The sequence below is a fragment of the Hemicordylus capensis genome, chromosome 1 (assembly GCF_027244095.1).
Source record: "Hemicordylus capensis ecotype Gifberg chromosome 1, rHemCap1.1.pri, whole genome shotgun sequence".
Classification (NCBI taxonomy): Eukaryota; Metazoa; Chordata; class Lepidosauria; order Squamata; family Cordylidae; genus Hemicordylus; species Hemicordylus capensis.
The window spans coordinates 167,993,939-168,013,637 of record NC_069657.1 but is presented as its reverse complement, the minus strand read 5'-3'; the positions used below and the strand labels follow the sequence as shown (position 1 = coordinate 168,013,637).

The 19,699-nt window shown below is 42.6% G+C and overlaps 1 protein-coding gene across 4 annotated transcripts in view; it reads right to left on the bottom strand.

The window, feature by feature from the left end:
* Nucleotides 1-19,699, bottom strand: part of GPR39 (G protein-coupled receptor 39) — a 322,728-nt gene that overhangs the window by 37,721 nt on the left and 265,308 nt on the right. The window contains exons 1-2 of one of the 4 annotated variants that reach the window (XR_008308062.1): nt 17,528-17,699; nt 15,448-15,978 (exon numbers count right to left, since the gene is read on the bottom strand). The exons of 2 other annotated variants lie outside the window; for them this stretch is intronic. The gene's annotated coding sequence lies outside the window, so the exon portion shown is untranslated. Of the gene's footprint in view, nt 1-15,447; nt 15,979-17,527; nt 17,700-19,699 lie in introns of those variants that run through there. One more of the 4 variants, XR_008308061.1, reaches the window with a different exon arrangement.

Sequence of the window (19,699 nt, the reverse complement as noted above, 5' to 3'; positions counted from 1 at the left end):
ATGAAATAAGCCAAGTTGGGCAAGGCTCAAGAGAACATACAGTTCGAAGCAGTTTGTCTATGTCCTCAGGGGTTACAATCTGAAAGTGATCCAACCTAATCCTACAAGAAGAGTTGCTGGACACTTCTGCAATAGATTCTGGAGTAATGTGGAATCCGGTTCAGCCCAAATAAGAGAGATTTTATGTGCAAAAAAGTCATTGAAGATGTCACAGTGAGTGACTGATGGTTCCAAATTCAAATTCAAGGGGGAGGGGACACATACTTGCCCCTTCAGAATCCTAGAAAACCCGCTGGATGTGAATTTGCAAAAGTAATATGGGCAGAAAAGAACCACTTCTTTGCCGCCTGCACTGCAGAGTATGTTTGGGTTCTTTTCTTCAAATGTGGATCTGTGATGTGACTTGGATTTGCGTCAAGTCTTTAATCTCTTCAATTCAATTCATTTTCTTCAAATGTGCCGTGTGTTGTGATCTGTTGGATTTGCACTGAATCTTCCTCCACTTGTGCTCTAGTTGTCTACTCCACCACTTCAGCTCCAAATACCACAGAGCTAATTTTGAAGCAGGTTAGAGAGGACGCTTAGGAGCTATTGTGTCTACAGCCCTAGTGAGTTCATTATTCCATGTTTGCACCAGAGCACCAACAGAATCACTAGCAGAGCCAACTCTAAACCCTTCCAAGGCTCCTTGGAATTCTATTGGATCCAATAACCTTCTCGGGCAGACCAGCCTAATAGGTCCTTCAACTCTGCAGAGGTGGGTTGTGGTTGCAAGTCCAACCTTAATCAGATGGTGGTTCATCCATGACAATGGGAAGATGAAAGGAGTTACTACCCATGGAACACCACCCTGATCAGAGCAACAGACTAAATCGAGTGCATCTTGCATTGGTTCAGAGACCAACTAGGATAGGCCGCTAGTTGTTGTGGCTGCTATGAACTGCTATGTTGAGTCACTCCCAACAGCCCAGTCCCAAAATGAACATGGAAGTCTCCAACCACCAAAAACCTGGGCAACGCCAATGCCAAGTCTGCAACCAGATCTATCAGCTCAGTTAGCGGCTTTATCGGCAGCAGGGTGATTGGTACACCAACAGAAGTCCCAGTCTATCCTTGGTCCCTAGACTTAGGTACTCACATTCAATATAGAACATTTCCCTGGCAGGGATCTTGGTAAGGGAGATGGTATAGCCTATAGCCACCCCACCTCTCTGCCCACATCCTCTCACCTGCCCTATCATGGAATAACCTATGGGGAGAAACTGGGACCAAAATGAACCACTAGCCTCTCCCGACCAGGTCTCCATAATACAAAGCAGGTCGGATCCTTCATCCTTCATAATCAAGTCATTGATGATCTCAAACTTTTAACTATATTTTAAAAAACTAAATAAAAAGGAGGTAGAGAAGAACATTTAGAAGGCATGGGACGCAAATCTGAAGATGATGGTAGATTGTCTATGTAAGGCAGGGGTAGGCAACATTGGTTCTCTAGCTGTTGCCAGATTTATTGTCACTGGGGATGATGGGAGCTGTAACTCAGCAACAGCTGGACAGCCAAGGTTGCCTACCCTTCTCTAAGGCCATACTTACATTAAAAATTTAAACCAGTTCCAAACCCCTTCCATCAAATAACTCTTTGTGAATTACCCAGATCAAGGAACCTTGGGGATTATAGTTCTACAAAGGGACTAGGGATCCCTAACAAATAATTGTCAGCATTTTGATCGAGCTACCATTTTTAGTTGTCGTGACAATGACACTGGTTTAAAAGCATAATCAATGGTGCAGATGCACCCCAATAATAATTTAAGGAAGCTCTTGTTAAAAAACATGTATATAATTTTTAAGACTATCTTCCTGGAATAGATTAGGCATTGTATTAAAGCAATTTTATCCTTCTGTTCAGTCTTATCCTCCACCCTTGCTCTTATGCAAATTCTTCCATCTGTTTCCATTAACCACACATACTCTACCCAAAGAATCATTTCCCGACAGTATAAGGGGGAAAAACAGTCTAGCTCTCTGATGTTTTAGAGTACTCTAAACAGGTACAATTGTCTCTCTTTTCCTTGGCAGAAAGGGAGAGTTTACACAGTTCGTTTAAACAAATAAAACACTGCTTGTCTCATCTGAGGAGAAAATGATCCATGACAGCAGATCCCCGATTAAGAATTTCATATGCTTAAATAATAGTTGTGCAAAATAACTATTTACACAGATTACATATTAAGCACCATGTAAACATCACAAATTACTCTGTTTGAATTTCAAAGATGCCATGCAGTAGAAGACTGAAAGAACAAGAAAGTGAGAGCATACCTTCCAAAATGTTATGTGCAAAAAACCAGTATCAGTTTTATGTTGTCATAACTATTGTCACACCAAAGGTTGCTGACTTAATGTGCCTCCCTGCTCCACCACCCCATTACACATTCCTAAAGACTCCTCCACTTTTGGTAGCTCTGTTTGTATGCAATAGCCTGACCATCAAATACTCCTAGAGCAAGAAGGGTTAAGAAACCAAACAAAACAGTTGCAGTTTATTTAAAACTTCAACGTGGTTGCTCTTACAATCCTGCTCAACCTATTATAGAACTTAAAACACAACATTTACTATCTGGATAGATCATTATGGTGGAAGATAGAAGCAAAAACATGCACTGGCATTTACTCAATTTAATCTGTTTCCTATTCAATTATTTGACTTCTAGAGATCAAAGGGAAACACTTGAAATCTAAAGAACTTGAGGGCACAATTAACATGTGTAAAACAATTTTTAAAAGTCATTCCTAAAATGTCTCCTGATAGCAAAATAGTAATTTATGGGGGATGAGTACAGACAGTCAGGATTATTTTACTATTGTATAGTAACGTAGAGTGACAAAGCTGAAATTGAAACATAGAGCGGTTTATTTATCCACAAAACCTTTCCCCACTCTCCCATCAGGTAGAGGCCTTGTGAAGGCAGTGCAAAGGCTTTCTTGGCCCTCAGCTGAAATGCTAGGTTGGAACTCTTCCTAACTTCATGCATTGTATTTAGCTGCATTTCACTGCAATGCCAGGTGCATTTCCTGGTTGCCTAAGAACATGCTGAGCAGTGGCAGCGGGAGGCAACTTTAACTGTAAATTAGTAGGCCTCCTTATCATTCCTCCTGCTGTGTCTGAAAGCTGTTCAAAACAGCAGCATGCCGCCCACTGAATCGTCTCCGGCACTCAACTGGCATGGCCAGCACCACACAGGTTCAGTGTTCTGAGTCACTGCCGGTGTGGGGGAAGCAGCAAGCGGGACCTTTAAAAGGGAGTACAGCAGGTCCTTTCCTGGTCTCCGCTGCTCCCTACACTTCCTGCTGCAGCGGCGCTTCCCCCAACAGCCCACACATGGTGTCAACATGCACATGGCCAACATACATGCGTAGACACCATTTGCATGGTCAGCAACACCATGCTGACCACACATGGGCTATTGGGGAGAGTGCTGCTGCAGCAGTAAGCTGCATGGAGCAGAGGGGAGCAGGTAAAGACCCATTGTACTCCTTTTTAAAGGTCCCCACTCCCCTCCCCTCCCCAGAAGGGCACCTTGGAGTGCCGAAACATTTGTGCCCTCACCCAAACCAGTTTGGTGCTTAACCTGTTCACAAACCTGTTCATGAATGGGGAGGTGTCCAACCCGCAGTGTCCAACCCGCAGTGCGTGTGGGCGGCTGGCAATGTGGGCATGGCATTTGTGGCAAGTTGAGCTGCACCACAGCAGATACACTACAATGGCTGCTGGAAAGAGGGGAAAGCAAGCAATTTCCAGGTCCACCATGTCCAGCCCGAAATATGGGGGGGGGGGGGATTACAGAAAAATTGGAGAATCCTGTAAAAGGCGGGAAGAAGGTGCTGAGGGGATGCTAAGGTTTGGGGGTCAGGAGCCGGGGTTCAGCAGGGAAATATCAGGGTTATCTAAATTCTGAAAGGGGGAGGAGGGGGGAAAAGCGGAGCAGCAGCAGCAACGGAAGTTTGTGCAACTCCTTCTCTCTCTGCTTTGCACTCCTGGGCTCTGCCACCTTTCTTGTGGGGGCCCCAGGACGCAACTCAGGAGAGTGCCCTATAAAATTCAGGGAGATGCGAGCTGGTCTTGTGGTAGCAAGCATGACTAGTAGCATGTTCTAGCAGGCACTTTTGATGGTGCTGCTCCTAGAGATAAGGCTTTTCCAGATATAAGATTAGTGGTACTTCTGAAGAAGATTATTTCGAAACGGACTATTACCTAGGGAGTCTGTTAAGTAAGTTTCAAGTTTCAAAGTTCCTGTGCCAAGTATCAAGTTTCCAGGTTCCTGTGCAAAGTTTCAAGTTCTGAGTTCCAAGGATCCTGTGCTGAGTTTCAAGCTTCTAGGTTCCTGTGCAGAGTGATTATCTCTTATTCATGAGGATTCATTTCCAGCAAATTGGCACCATCAGCATCATATCAGCCATTCGACACGATCAGCAGCGCAGTAACTGTTGTTAAGAATTACATTTCTGAGTTTGTGGAGTTTTTATCAGCCCACATTGTTGTATTTCCTGCTTGTGTATGATGGATGCCTGTTTCAGTTTTTGATTACACGTGGAGTATTGCCTACCCACTGTGACTCTGCATTTTTTGTTTTGCCCACTGTTTATGAGTTTTGTTGTATCTTTTGGATTTGCTACCCATGTTCCCCTATTTTTCTTCGTTGTCACTGAAGTGAGCATCCGTCTCCAGCACCTTCCCATATCACTGCTGCCCGATATAGGTGACAAATATATTTTTACTAGGCACAGTCTGGGAAGCACACCAGCGGGGATTCGAACTAACAGCCTCTTGCCCCCTAGGCAAGCTGCTTCCCCGCTGCACCACCAGAGCTGATAGAGAGAAAATAAAGTGTGCTGTCAAGTCGGTTTTAGGAGCCCATAAAAGGAAAAGGATGAAGAAGGGAACTTTCCTAGAGAAGCACCAAAATGCTCCTAGATTCTCCTTATCAATGTTGAGAATCACTTTCCAGAATGTCCAGAACTTTTGCCTCCCATCTCTGGCTTCAGTGGGCAAAACTGCTGGTCTGAATATTGAATTAACTTCTTATCTTAACTTTACTGGCTCTACTGTGCCAGTATAATGAGCACTGGCAACTGGGATGAGCAAGAATTGGATGGATGCTTCAGTTAGATCTCTGTACAGGCATTTTGTCACCAATTTTGTGATCAACAAGATAGCTCAAATCAAAATTAACTTCTAGATTCAGAATTTGGAGACAAAATTAAAGGTATATCTTGTTAAGGTTAAGGGAAACATAGATAAAGGGACAAAAGGGAGCTAGCTAAAATATAGTAATTAAAAAACCTGAGTAGTACAGAAATATTCAAATAGTGCACATCAGATGAATGATTTACAGTGGCAGTTTACATTTAACTCCACACAGTACTAAGAGATAAATCAAGTGATGAACTTCCACCAGTGGACTTGACACGTAAAGCACTTTTACCCATGAGTTACTTGCTGAGTTAGCACTAAATTAAAGCATATCTGGCAAGATTATGAATTAACGACAGTAGAAAAAGGCCAGGCATGACAGCTAAGCAAATCTCACTGGCTAAAAAGAGGAGCCTATATACATTTGATGCAGGGGGCACCTATTTGGATATGTTACACACTGCAGTACTTACTGAATATGAGATTTATGTCCTTTTCACACAGCCTGGAAATACATATACTGAACAGAAGCAGGATTATTTTTACTTCCCAAACCCTGACTTTCACCATCTTATGCCCTTCTGTGAACAGGCCTATGTGCATATAACATGCAGGCATTATTTGGGAATCTACAAAATCCAAAGTCCTGCAGCATGTGGACATCTTAAGGGTGTACAAGATGCCCAGGCTGTGATCACAAAGTAACAATGGTTGAAGGTTAGGAGCCAAACGAGAAGGTGCAACCATTCCCTCTCCACATTCTCATTAAACATGCTTTTTACCATATGCAAAGGGCTTGTGGCACATTAAAATGAGAATTTCTAGTATGAAGGGTGACAGTGTATGACACTAATCCATATAAAAGGATCCAAAATAGGGATGTCTCTCCAATGCCTTAAAAAAAAAACAAAAAACCAAATTAGATGAAATCCTTCGTGCAGAATGGGAAACATCAATTTTTTATTTAACAATGGCCCCTAGAAATATCACATCTCAAGTTTCTTTTGAATAAAATATTTTTTCTGGTGTCATGAATAAACACCTGTTTTTAAAAGGGGCTCTAGGAGAGCCCTTCCTTCCTTCCTTCCTCTCTGTGTGGAAGATCAGGCTGAGAGATAGGTGACTGGCCAAAGTCTTCCAGTAAGCTTCAAAGATGAATGAGGATTTCGCCCATATTGCCTTCGTCCTAGCCCAAAAGCCTAACCATTACACCACACTTTTAATTTACTTGGTGCCTCTCATTTGAGAAACCATTCCAATTCCAGTTTTTGTACTACAAACGTGAGAGAACCGAAAAGCTTAATTCTGGAAAGAAAATGAAAGAAAGAGAAGCCAGTTTTCAAGTCTGTTTGGCAATACATCCTGAAATCTTCCACCTAATGACTGAGGTATAGGGACTCATCCTAGTTGGATACTGAGCCACTGAGGAAGCACGTGCCTTGGCTGATCGGTTGAGGACTGGGGCGGTGGATTGGCTCAGCACCAAGTCCGGTCAATCAGCAGAGCATGTTTTGGGCTGCCTGTGTGACCTAACTATGAAGGGCAGTGCCATCACTCCTGGCAAGCTGCCCAGGTGAAGGGCTCTCCTGGCTCAAGAGGTTAGGCAGGCAGTGGAGAGGAGGCTGAGTCTGAACCAGGAGAAGGGTGCTGGAGCACCTACTTGGAGTGTGCAGTCCACACCCAGCATCAGCACCACTTCCTAGTCCAGTAACGTGGTGTCCCTGTCAGCGCCAACACAGCTGGCACTTCCACCTCTTCATTCCAACCTGTGGGTTCAAATGGGGGTGCCTTGGCACCTTGCCAGGGGTATGGGAGATGTCACCCATGCCCTGCACCAGTGCCAAGCAGAGCGTTCTACAATACCGGCAGGAATCACTGGCGGCAGACCCAGAGATGGATCTGGTCCAGTTTTGAGCAACACTTTGCCAAGTCTGGTCAAACTTGGCAACAGTTGCCCGATGGCTCTTTTACTGCCCCCTAACCAGCCTTAAGAGTGAGAGGGTGGTTCTTCATGGCCAGGGAGCTTGGGCAGGGGGGCTACCTTCATGGCCAGGGGGCTACCTTAGAGAGTGCCTTCTTCGGTATGATCCCCATCGCATGTTGAAGTCATCTGGAGAGCTCCGTCTCCAGTTACCACCGGTACGTCTGGTGGCGACTCGGAACCAGGCCTTCTCTGTTGCTGCTCCTGGCCAATGGAATGCACTCCCAGCAGAAATCCGCAGTTTAGGCTTGCTGTCAGCTAGGGCAAGTAAGCCCTAAAAAACTTACTTGTTTGTCCTGGACTTCCTAGGTTTTAAAATTGTTTTTAAGTATTTTAATTGGTTCTAAATAGTTTTGAATTGTTTTAAACTGTTTTTTATATTGTTTTAAGCAGTGTGTTTTATATGGTGTTTGTTTTTATGTCTTTTTAAACTTCTTGTGCACCGCCCAGAGCCTTTGGATGGGGCAGTCTATAAATGTAAAAAGTAAGTAGATAGATAGACAGATAGATAGACATCATTTCCCCATGTTCACACTACCAAGACCAGAGTCTTATAGAGTTTATAGGTTTTTTTAATCCCAGAAGGATTTGGGCTTTTACCTTCAGGGTAGATTTGGGGCCTGTTAAAAGCCCTCACAAACTCTCCAGGGGTGTAGCTATAATTGAGCAGATGCATTCAAAGAATCTGGGCCCCCCAAATCCTGAGGGGCCCCCTGCTCCACCCTTCCCTGTTTTCTTCATTATCCGAGGGCCCACCAGTGAGAGGGGTGACCATGGGCCCCCTCTCCCCTAGCTATGCCCCTGGAACTCTCCTCAACTGTAACCCCAATGCAAGCAAGGAAAGCTGCTATATTTTGTTTCTTTAAAGCACATGATACTAAAAAGAAGCAAACAAATATATTTTAAAATTCAGTTTTCTAATATATTTAAATATATATTAGAAACATATAATCACATACGGGGCGGGGGGGGGATGCCTAGTATTTCTTAATCCAAAGGCATTTGGGCCTTTTTAGTTTAGAAAAAAAAGGTGACTAAGGTGGGGACATATTAAATGCTAATCTTATTATGAATAGTAGGAAGAGGACAGTAGGACAGATCTCTCTCATCTCACAGAGCATGGGGCCATCCAATGACACTGGCAGTAAGTTCAGAACAGACACAAAGAAGTACTATTTCACACAACATGTAATTAACTTAGTGAATCTATCAGTTACAGGTGTCCCTGGTTATCCACGGGGATTCTTGCCTACAAGCACTGATAATGAAACTGTGGATAATGAGACCTTGAGGCAATGGGAATTGGGGTGTTAGATTCCTTGAGATTGAAAAAGGGGTTAAAAGAGAGAGAAAAAGGCAGAAATAATACAAATAAAGTACCGTGCTCTGCAGGTCTCCAGCTGTCTAGGAATGTCCCCTAAAACCCTCAATTCTGCTGAATCTTGGCGGAAAATCATGGGGATTTTTTTTTTTTTACAAAAGAGCCACAAAATGACTCCTCTCAAGAAAATTGTGGCCAGACATTATCTCAGAGGTCATTTCTGACCACCCCAAACCATGGATAGGTGGATTCTTACTATTTTTTCAACCAAATATAATGAGTTTGGGTCTACATTGCCCAACTGTGGATACATGAAACCGCGGGTGCCAGGACCATGGATAACAATGGCAACCTCTACAAGACATGCTGATGGCCATTATCTTAATGTGCTTTTTAAAAGGATTAGATTATTCATGGTTCTGTCTCTGGCTATTAATTATGATAGCCAAATGAGGCCATTATATCTGGTGGCGCCATCATACTCAGAGTACAATATACCTATCTATGTAGACACTTTAGACAAGTAGCGGGAGAAAGCTGTTGCTTTAATTTCCTGTTTGTGGGCTTCTTAAAAATACCTGGTTAAATATGGTTGGAAACAGGATACTGGATGGTGTTCCTTAGCAGAGGTTTTCTTATAACTAACTCTCATTTGGACTTTAACTGGATGCAAACACTGTAGTTCAGCAACATCTGGAGGAACCCTGGTTGGGAACCACTGCTTTATGAGTTTGCAGTGGGAAACATCAGTGACACATATACATTAATGATATTTGCTATGCAAGGTCCCCGTGAATGTGGTGGGTCTTTCTTAGTATAATAGGATCATGCTGAAAAGTAAACTTTTTACACCTGAGTAATTGAAATGGACATATGCTGATTTCCCACATTGTGAGTTCATGTGGAAGATCTTCATTCCAGGTCCTCTCAGAGCAGAAGCAGACCTTATTGGAGGGATGTGTAATATAAAACTTATAACAAATAAAACATGCAACAGGAGAGTTTCCCTGTTCCTGTTCTGTTTCAGTTCATAGGCTTCTGGGGAAACTCAGTATTGTTTACTCTGACTGGTAGAGTAATGGAAGGGCTCAGACAATGCTATTTGCCAGGCCAGGTACCTGAGAGCCTTTTAGCTTGCAATGCCAGGGAACTGAACCTTGGACTTCTTAGCAATGCATACTAAGAGACATCCTTTTAGAACAAGGCATGTTTCCAAAAAGAATGATACCTGCTAATTGGTTCTGAATCTGATCAAAGATTTAAAAGTAAATCATACGAAACATGACTGCCGGCATAGATGGTTCTCCAATTTAGAATATTCTCTTCCACTTCTGCAGAATTAAATTAAGGTGGTGTGGAGGGGGGGGGAGATTTAATGAAGAAATATGGTAGATTGTCTTTTAACTACTCAAATATACAAAATCTCTCCCACATGACGGTAAAGTAGCTGAAAATGAAGCAGAAGTGACAGATGTATATTTTACCAAGATCACTGATCTTTTAACTGCAATAAGGTGGGGGAGGGATTAATTGAATGAAAGAACATATCATAATTCTCTTCTCTTGAGGTTTCATTATAGGCTGGAAACTGGGGCTTTGCACTAGCAGCTCCTGCTTGCCTTTCCCAGTTATTTCTGGTTTTTAATAATTATTCATTAATTGAACACTATGATAAGATCCTCACCGTTTTGAAACATTTCCCCTCTGGCCTTCATACTATTAAAGACCCTGCCTGGCTGCCAAGAGTGTAAAATTAAAAATCAAAGCACTACCTCAGAAAGGTTTAATATGTGTCACATCGAAAACATTTCTCCAGCTTACAGCCTTGTAATTGCATCACCAGCTTAACAGCACAATCTCCCCCAGTGTTTTGAAATGTTTTCCCTTTGAAATCTGAGCCAGCCAGGAGCAGCGTTCTTGTTCAACACTCTGATTTACACTCTAGGTATGTCAAAATCCTACATACCTTCTGTGCATGCTTTCCCAGTTTAAATCTTTGATTTGGGGCTCACAGGTGGCATATTCTGGGCAACCCTGTCACTCAAACCATACAAAGAACCAGCAGGTTGGAGAGGGGAGCAGAAAGAACACAGATCCATTCAAGAACACTGATTTGAATGCCCTTTTATCCTATTCCATCTTTTTGACTCTCTTGCTCTACCAATATTGTGAGTTTACTTAATGGAGAAAAGACTTTCAATGGGGAAGTTTCCAATGTGATCCTGTCAGGAAACCTCAGCACCCTCCTTTCTTTTTCCTGGGCACAGACAGCTACACACAGCCCCAGTAATTTGGTTTATGAACTCCTTATGCCATAAATCCAGCCAAAATCTTCTGGCTACATGTGCACAGGCCAGAAGCATGCACAGGAGCAGTGCTGCTACTGCATGGGTGGAACACTGCCACACCCAGAACCTGTCTGGAGTGGTGGGACCACCAGTAAGGACATGCTAATTTATGTTTAAAGGTGCTGCTCACTGCCTCCTCCCCACCTGGTGCTGGCCTCACTGGGCCTTGAACCACCAAACTGGTTCAACCTTTACTGGCAAGTAAGCCGAACCGGTTCATGGACCTGTGGTTATGTTCAATTTCAGACTGAATCATGAACATTGATCTGCGCACACTCCTAGCTACTTCAGCCTGATGTAGTAGCAACACAAGGAGTGCTGTTCCTCTCCCATCCATTCCTAGGAGTTTTGTCATTGGTTTTGTGAATTCTGGTTTTTGTGCTGATGGAGAATAATGGAAATGCCTGTAAGTGAAGATGCGTCCTTGAAAACTTTCACTCTGGTGCTAATTAGAAACAATCAAGGAGAATTATTAGAGAGATGTCACCTTGGCTGTAAACGTGTATGGCCATCTCATTTTATAAGTGAATCAGTTTGAATTTTGATGTTAATGGCCATCCAATGCTAGCTTTTAATGGAAATAGCTAATGATGTTTTAGATATACAACAGTGTCCCAAGTTTAGACAATCCAACAAACCATCACATTCTGATTTCATATCCTGGTTTGTCAGGCATAATTAAACCACAGCTCCAGGATTTCAATAACAGAGTTGTGGTTTAACAGACAAAGATTCCTCCCTCAAAGCCTGGTACCTGAAGTGAGGAAGAAAGAGGAGGGAGAGTGAGGTTTCTTAGTATATTCACAATTAAATTCTGAATAGGTCCAAAGGGGTGATTTAGGTGTAATGTGCAAACATGGTTAAAGCTGTGTTCTATGTGATGCCCCCAAGCTCAGGAGCATATGCTTCCCCTCCTTTGCCTGTGTGAACTCCCACATACATGCTCCCTCCTTCCTTGCCCATACGAGTCTCCCAGGAATTCTACTTCCAATTTAGGTGAGAAAGAAACTATGATGAACTCACCAATCTTATTTGAACTAACCAATCTGAAGAAACCAATCTTACTTTATTTTAATTAACTTGGTGCAAATTAACCTAAATATCTAACTGACTTGAAACCTTGAGGTCATATCTAGGTTTCTTTGAAGCTAGATTGGCTGATTCATTCATTATGACTAGTCTTCAGTTCTTTTTAGCCTAAATCATGGATGGAATTCTTGAGAGCCTTGTGAGGGCGGGGGGCGGGGGATGGCACGCGTTCACAAGGTTTGGGAACCTTTGTTCATGAAGGATTATAGCATGTTTCTGCAGGCACTTTGTGCTGCTCCTATGACAAGGCTTTTCCTCAAATAAGGTTGGTGTGGCTGCATTTAAATTGTATACATGTCATGATGTTCTTTGCACTGTTGTTATTACATTATCATGTTCATTGATGTATAGACATTAGGAACTTCTGATGAAGATGTGTGTGAAACAGACTATCATCTAGGTAGTCTGTCAAGTTTCTAAAGTTTCAAGTCTTCATTCAAGCTATAAGAAAGTTTTAAAAGTTTCAAGGTTCAAGTCTCTATTGAAGCTTCAAGATTCCAGTGCAAAGTTTCCAGAATTTCCAAGGCCTGTGCAGAGATTACCTCTCAACGTTGGAGGATGGACTTTCAGCAAACTGGCACCAGCAGCTCCATATCAGTTTGTTAGCATTACCAGTGTTTGCACTATTGTTTTTTGGGGAGTACATTCTTGTAATTGGGGAGTTTGTAACAGCCCATATTGTTGTAATTATTTGCTGCTGATTTTTGGATGCCTTTAGTATGAGATTATATGTGGAGTATTTCTTCACTTCCCATTGTCCCTCTGCATTTTTGTACCTTGTCCACCTCACATGGGTTCATTTCATTTTTCTGGTACTAGAAGAGCAACAACAAAAATTTTCAAATGTGCATAAAACATACCAGATTATTCACAGGGGGTGCAGTGCAAATGTACACTTACCCTTCACAGGTATCTTTCTATGTAGTAGACCCAAAGCTATATTCTACACTTGCACTTTATACACCCACTCATGGAATGCCTTCTAGTTACACTCCCAAATTCAACTGCTGCCTTCAGCTTTCCTTTCTCAATCACTGACATCCTTTAATTCACCAGTATCATTTCCAAGATACTCTAGAAAATATTCCCTACTTGCAAGAACCTCTAGTACAGGAAGATAAAGTTAGACCAGAACTCCAGTCATTACCAAGTCAGAAGGCTACAGGAATTGATGGAATAGCTACAGAAATATGGCAGGCAACAGAAGAATCATCAGTCAAGGTTCTAACCAAACTATGAAAGCAAACCTGGAGAATGACACAGTAGCCAACAGATTGGAAGAGTTCAGACTACACACCCATACCAAAGAAAGGAGAATTAACAGATTTCGCAAACTATCACATAATATCCTTAATTTCACATGCTAGCAAAATAATGCTCAGGATCATCCAACACAGATTAGAGCCCTTTGTGGAATGGGAAATGCCAGATGTTCAAGCTGGTTTCAGAAAAGGCTGAGGAACAAGAGACATCATTGCTGATGCACGCTGGATAATTGAGAAAGCCAAAGAATACCAAAAAGAAGTCAATATGTACTTCATTGACTACAGAAAAGCATTCAATTGCATCAACCATGTCAAGTTGTGGAATATATTTAGGAAAATGGGTGTCCCAGAACATCTCATTGTTCTCATGAGAAACCTATACAAAGGACAGGAAGCCACAGTCCAGATGGAACATGATGAAACAGACTGGTTCCAGATCATCAAAGGAGTAAGACAAGGCTGTATACTTTCTGCTTATTTATTTAACTTATATGCTGAACATATACTGAGACAAGCTGGATTGGAAGAAGATGAGTATGGTTTTAAAGTTAACTGTTAAAGTTAGCCCCTGCTAACTGGGCAAAGAGGCACCCTTTACCATGGTGATTCTCTTTATTTAGCGGGGGAGAGTAACTGGCCCTATCCACCCCCAGCACAGTACTTCCAGTGTCTGTTGCTGGTGTCTGTCTTATGCTTCTTTTTATATTGTGAGCCCTTTGTGGACAGGGAGCCATTATATTTATTTATTTATTTCTCTGTGTAAACCGCCCTGAGCCATTTTTGGAAGGGCGGTATAGAAATTGAATTAATAATAATAATAATAATAATAATAATAATAATAATAAAGTTGGAGGAAGAAACATCAATAACTTACGCTACACTGATGACACCACTCTGATAGCTGAGAATGCGGATGATCTGCAAGTTCTAGTAATGAAAGTCAAGGAGCACAGTGAAAAAATGGGACTATGACTAAATGTAAAGAACACTAAACTAATGACAACAGTACAGCAAACAGCCTCAGAATTGGCAAGGAAGACATTGAAGAGGTGGATAGCTTCTGCCTTTTAGGACCGACCATCTACAGTAAAGTAGGGATGTGCACAAACTGGTTCGGAGGCCATGTTAGAGGCCTCCGAACCAGTTCGGAACCGGACTGGTCCAGCACTGAGGGGGGGTCTACCTTTAAGGGCGGGGGGGTAGTACTTACCCCTCCCGCCGCTCTTCCCCCTCCGGCACTGCATTTAATATCAAAGTTTTGGGGGCGGCAGCATTCCTCCCTGCTAGAGGGGGAAGAGCAGCAGGAGGGGTAAGTACTACCCCCCCGCCCTTAAAGGTAGACCCCCCTTAGTGCCGGACTGTACCGCGGCGGTTCCGTGCACACCACTACAGTAAAGGATCCAGCAGTCAAGAAATATGTCACAGACTAGAACTTGGTAGGGTTGCAATGAAGGCCTTGGAAAGGATATTTAGATGCCGTGATGTGTCTGTACCTACAAAGATTAGAATTGTTCGGACAATGGTTTTTCCTGTGACACTCTATAGATGCGAAAGCTGGACTTTGAAGAAGCAAGATTAAAAAAGTATTGGTGTTTTTGAACTTTGGTGCTGGAGAAGACTTTTGAGGATACCATGGACAGCCAGGAAAACAAACAAATGGATCATAGAACAAATCAATCAAGAATTTTCACTCAAGGCACAAATGATCAGGCTCAAACTATCATACTTTGGACACATTATGCAAGAATCCAGCTCCCTTGAGAATTGTATAATGCTGGTGAAAGTTGAAGGAAAGAGAAGAAGAGGACGACCAGCAGCAAGGTGGATGGACTCGATAACAGCAGCAAGGTATGCACCACTGAGAGAGCTTAAAAGCTAAGTTGAAGGCAGAACAGCCTGGAGAGAATCTATCTATGTGGTTGCTAAAGAGTCAACACTGACTTGATGGCACTTAATCAATCAGTCAATCAGGTATGTGTTCATAATCTTTTTTTAAAAATTATGATTGTATGTTTAAATGTACATACATATAATTAATGCTGGTGCCCCTTCATTTTCCTAAATTCCCACAGGTACAATGTTGAAGCACAAATAAATTTTGGATCTTATTGATATTTGGGATGAATAAAGACTCTGGAGAGAACTGTTCACACAGTGAATAAAAACTGCCAAATGCATTTTCATTTGCCATCTGGTGGTAAAAAAGAACAGATATCTTTCTCCTGAAATGACTGCAAAGGACATGCCCATGAATGTTCATAAACAGATAATATTGTAGGATCAACATGGTATTTACAGCAGCTGTAAAAGAGTATCCATTTTCACAATCTTGAAATGCAATGCAGTTGTTACCCACAAAGGAAAAAATTGAGGAATGTATGGAAGTACACAGAGATACAGTAAATGTACAAATTACAGATGAACATGTTGGAAAATGTACATTCTATTAGAAATCAAAAGAATGAACCACCTGCCTAAAGGTGGGGCAATAATATCACCATCACCTTGCTTCCTAGATATTTAAGAAATAATTATGAGTCAGTTCCTTAGTGAAATGCTCCTCTGAGACTTCTTTGGGTGGGAAAAGAACACTCCCAATTCACTGATGTGGATGGAAGAAGGGGATACAAAGTCTCTCCAAATTAAATCTCCAAGTGGCTGGGTGGATGACTTCTGTCTCTTGTGCATCTATTTACATGCAGGAGCCAGTGGCGGCTGGTGACTCCTGGGACTGGGTGGGCGCCAGGCAGGTGGGCAGAGCCAAAGTGGGTGGTGCAGGGCTGGAGCAAAAAAACAAAACACAACAACACTAACTGCTGTGAGCATACAGGAAGTAAAAGGTAAAGTTGTGCCATCGGGTCGGTGTCAACTCCTGGCGACCACAGAGCCATGTGGTTTTCTTTGATAGAATACAGAAGGGGATTACCATTGCCTCCTCCCATGCTGTATGAGATGATGCCTTTCAGCATCTTCCTATATCACTGCTGCCTGATATAGGAGCTGGGAAACATAGCAGTGGGGATTCTAACCAGCAACCTCTTGCTCCCTAGGCAAGTTACTTCCCCACTGCACCATTAGGTGGCTATGTCATTCCAAGAAACATACCTGCAAAAGCCTCTGCACTCAAAGACACCCATTTTCAGACAGTTATAAAAACATGCCATGAGTACATGTTTTGGCATACTTTGAAAATGTTTTGTTGGTTGTTTTTTTTAAAGGTTAAGAATTCTCTCTCTCTCACACACACACGGTTCATGGGGGTGCGGGGCAGGGGGAGAGCAACATGGTAGCTTGACCATGGGGAACAAATCTCACACACACACAAAACAGCAAAGGTTTTACTTTCAAACAGCAAATGTTTTACTTCCCTTCTTGGTTGGAGGGAGACCCTGAGTCCAACAGCCTGCTTCCTGGGCTCTGCAGTTCCATACAAATTCCATTCGGGGGAGGAGCACAAGACTCCAGGAGAACCAATAGGGCTGGGAGGAAAGTTAACCCTTTCTTGGCTGTCTGCTCCTGCTGATCTCCAAGGCCTGCCTTGGAGAGCTTCAGGCTTCAGCGAGGCCTATGCATAGGCCTCTCTGGAAGCCTGGCCCACCTGCCACTTCTTACTATTTCAGAAATGCCTAACAGAGAATTTTAATATATATAGCAATCATTTCCCTCTCTCTTTTTACTTGTAACCCTGAATGCCTAGAAAACCATCGGTCTGGCTCTGTAGCTTTGGTGTATTTAAAAATGCTAAAAACAAACCAAAAACCCACCCAAACCCTCCACGAATCAAGTTGTTATTTCCACATAGTACTAGCATGAGGGGCTTATAATTATTTCTCACATTTGCAGCTTGCTCTTTCCAGGGGCGGGAGGAGCCATGCCTATTCCGCTGTCCCGCACAAAGAAATTGGTGTGTGTGTGGGGGGGGGATGTGGCTTGGCAGGGCCCCAGAGTGCGTAACTAGGGAGGTGGGTATAAAAAGCTTCTAAGCTACCCCTTCTGTTTTATAAACAAAACTGTCCAGATGATGACAGGAAATATCTGCAGACTGCAACTATGGGAAGATTAGATTCCCAATTTGTGAAATGATGGTTTTTAAATCATGGCAGACCTGGCAGGAAATTAGTAATCATTGCAAGTTCATGATAATAAAGGTGCAAATAAAGCATGGATTTAGCAGGCGTAGCCCTTTCATGTGGTCGGGCAAAATGATCGCTTCAGGTACAGACCTGAGCAGAGGGGCAGGGGGCTACCTACACGTTTTGTTTTGTGTCGATTAGTTCCTCAAAGGTGCCCAAACGCACACAATCTGACAATTACATAAACTTAACTCACATAATTTGAGGCTCAGTAAATAAAATAAATGGTCTCTCAGCAAGCTCTGCTCTCAACACACTGTCCAGACCAAGAGTGAACAAAATGGCGATTGCCAGTTGCCACTCTCTTCCTTCAGAAGACTAGAACAAGGACTGCCCCCAGCCACACTGATTGCTAGTCAGAGGCAGAGGGAGCTGTCAATCAGTATGATGTCTTCCTGATAGGGCTATTTGAATTCAGCCCATCTTTTGACAACAAAGGCAAGCCATGGGATTGGCTCCTGCTTTATGAACACTGTTATGTGAAACTGTTTCGTGGGCTCTTATAGGTGTTTAAGGAATTTTACTACCAGCGCCCACTATATGTCAACACTGCAGGCTTGCAAGCTACAGGCAGGGAAGCGCAGGGCTGCAGTGACTGAGTCAGTCAGACCTGAAATGCTGGCAGAGGACAGAATGGCTGAAAATCATTATTGTTTTTGGACCATTTTTATTAGTTTCTTTGGACATTTTGGCGTTTTTGGGGGGTGGGCATTGCCCACCCTGCCCTAAGTGAATAGCCTCCACTGGTAGGAGCACAACACTAAGGCACTATGTAGCATGCAATGTATAGCAGGTCTTTAACAATGTGTAATAGTGGGTGCAGGGGCTTTGGAATAATCTTTGGTAAAGAAGCAGTGTTACAACTGTATTCCTATTTTCCTCTGCTACTGTAAATGTTGGAGGTTATGGGCATGGCTCAGCTGCAATCTCCAATAATTTGTTCAACATGCACTAATCTTTAGCAATCTGCAATAATTTGTTCAACATGCACTTTATTGCCTGCTTTTCATTTGTGGAATGCTTGTAGTAAGAATTGTATGCCATGCCTCCCAGGTTGCTAGGCCATGCCCTCCTACACATTCACAGGCGTGTTTCTATTTCCATCAGCGAGATGTATGCTCAACTCCAGACTGGAGGAGTTAGTATACTAGGTTGCAGATCTGGTGCTGCAGTTATAACAGAACTACAGGATGTAAGCTCTGGGAGTTATCGGAGGGCCACCAGGGTGAATTGTGTTGTCAAATCATTGTACCCGGTCCATCAGAAGTGGCTTGGGATGAATAGGGTACAAATAAATACAATATGTGAATAATGTTTAAGATGTTTTCCTCGCTTAGTTACTGCTCAACATAGTTTTCACTGTTTTCTGCAACATTCCCCAGATGGAACTGAAACAAAGCTCACAACTTCTACAAGTTCTTCATCACAAGAGACAAAGATAGCAGCTTAAATCAAAGAATATGCACAACTATTGCAAATGGCAGTTCCTCCATCAAGTTACAAAGATTTCACATATAATGTCAATATATCAAACCTATTAATCTCTCATGGGAGGAGCAAGATAATATATCACAAAAGATTATGGTAAATTATTGATGTAAAAACAAGCAATGGAAAATTGATACAGCTTTAATTATCAAGCATTTGTTTTCTACTTCAGGATTGCAGCAAAATTTTTGACTGCTTCTTTCAAATCCATTTCTGATTCCTTGCTTCATAGGCTGCTCTTCTTTTTGTCTATTCTCTCCCAGTTTTCCTCCCCTTTACTTCTTTGGACCAGTCCCTATCCCCTTCCTAGGCTCTCCGCCTGCCATCTCTCTATCTGAGCAGTCCAGCTGGGAGGTCAGGAGCTCAAGGGTTCAGCAGCAGCAGCAAAGCCAATGGCAGCATTCAGAGATATCCCCACCTCTACATCAGTATCCAGAGATATCTCCACCTCTGTATTTTTTTTACTACTACTACTACTACTACTACTACTACTTCTCTGTAATATGACAGTTGGCCTGTACATATTTGAGAGTTGAAAACTAAAACTCAAGGATTTCTGCCCCACAAACCATGACAATTAAATTTAAACCTTTCCATACAGATGGTTTTTACAGATGTCAGGGCTATACTTAAAAGACCATGCCATTGTGGTTGACTGAACAAAGCATTTGGCTTGGACCCTATAGAGATCCTCATTTAAATCACAGTCCTTCAGAGCCAAGCTGCCATCTGTAGAGCGGGAAAAATAATTATCAGTTCTAAGTGGGTGATCCTATAAATAATATTAAAAGCAACTGGGGAAACCTCTGCCACTAGAAATAGCCAAGTGAGTAAAAACACAAATAGTTTACCATGTTATATGGAGTAGTGGGTTGTAGAT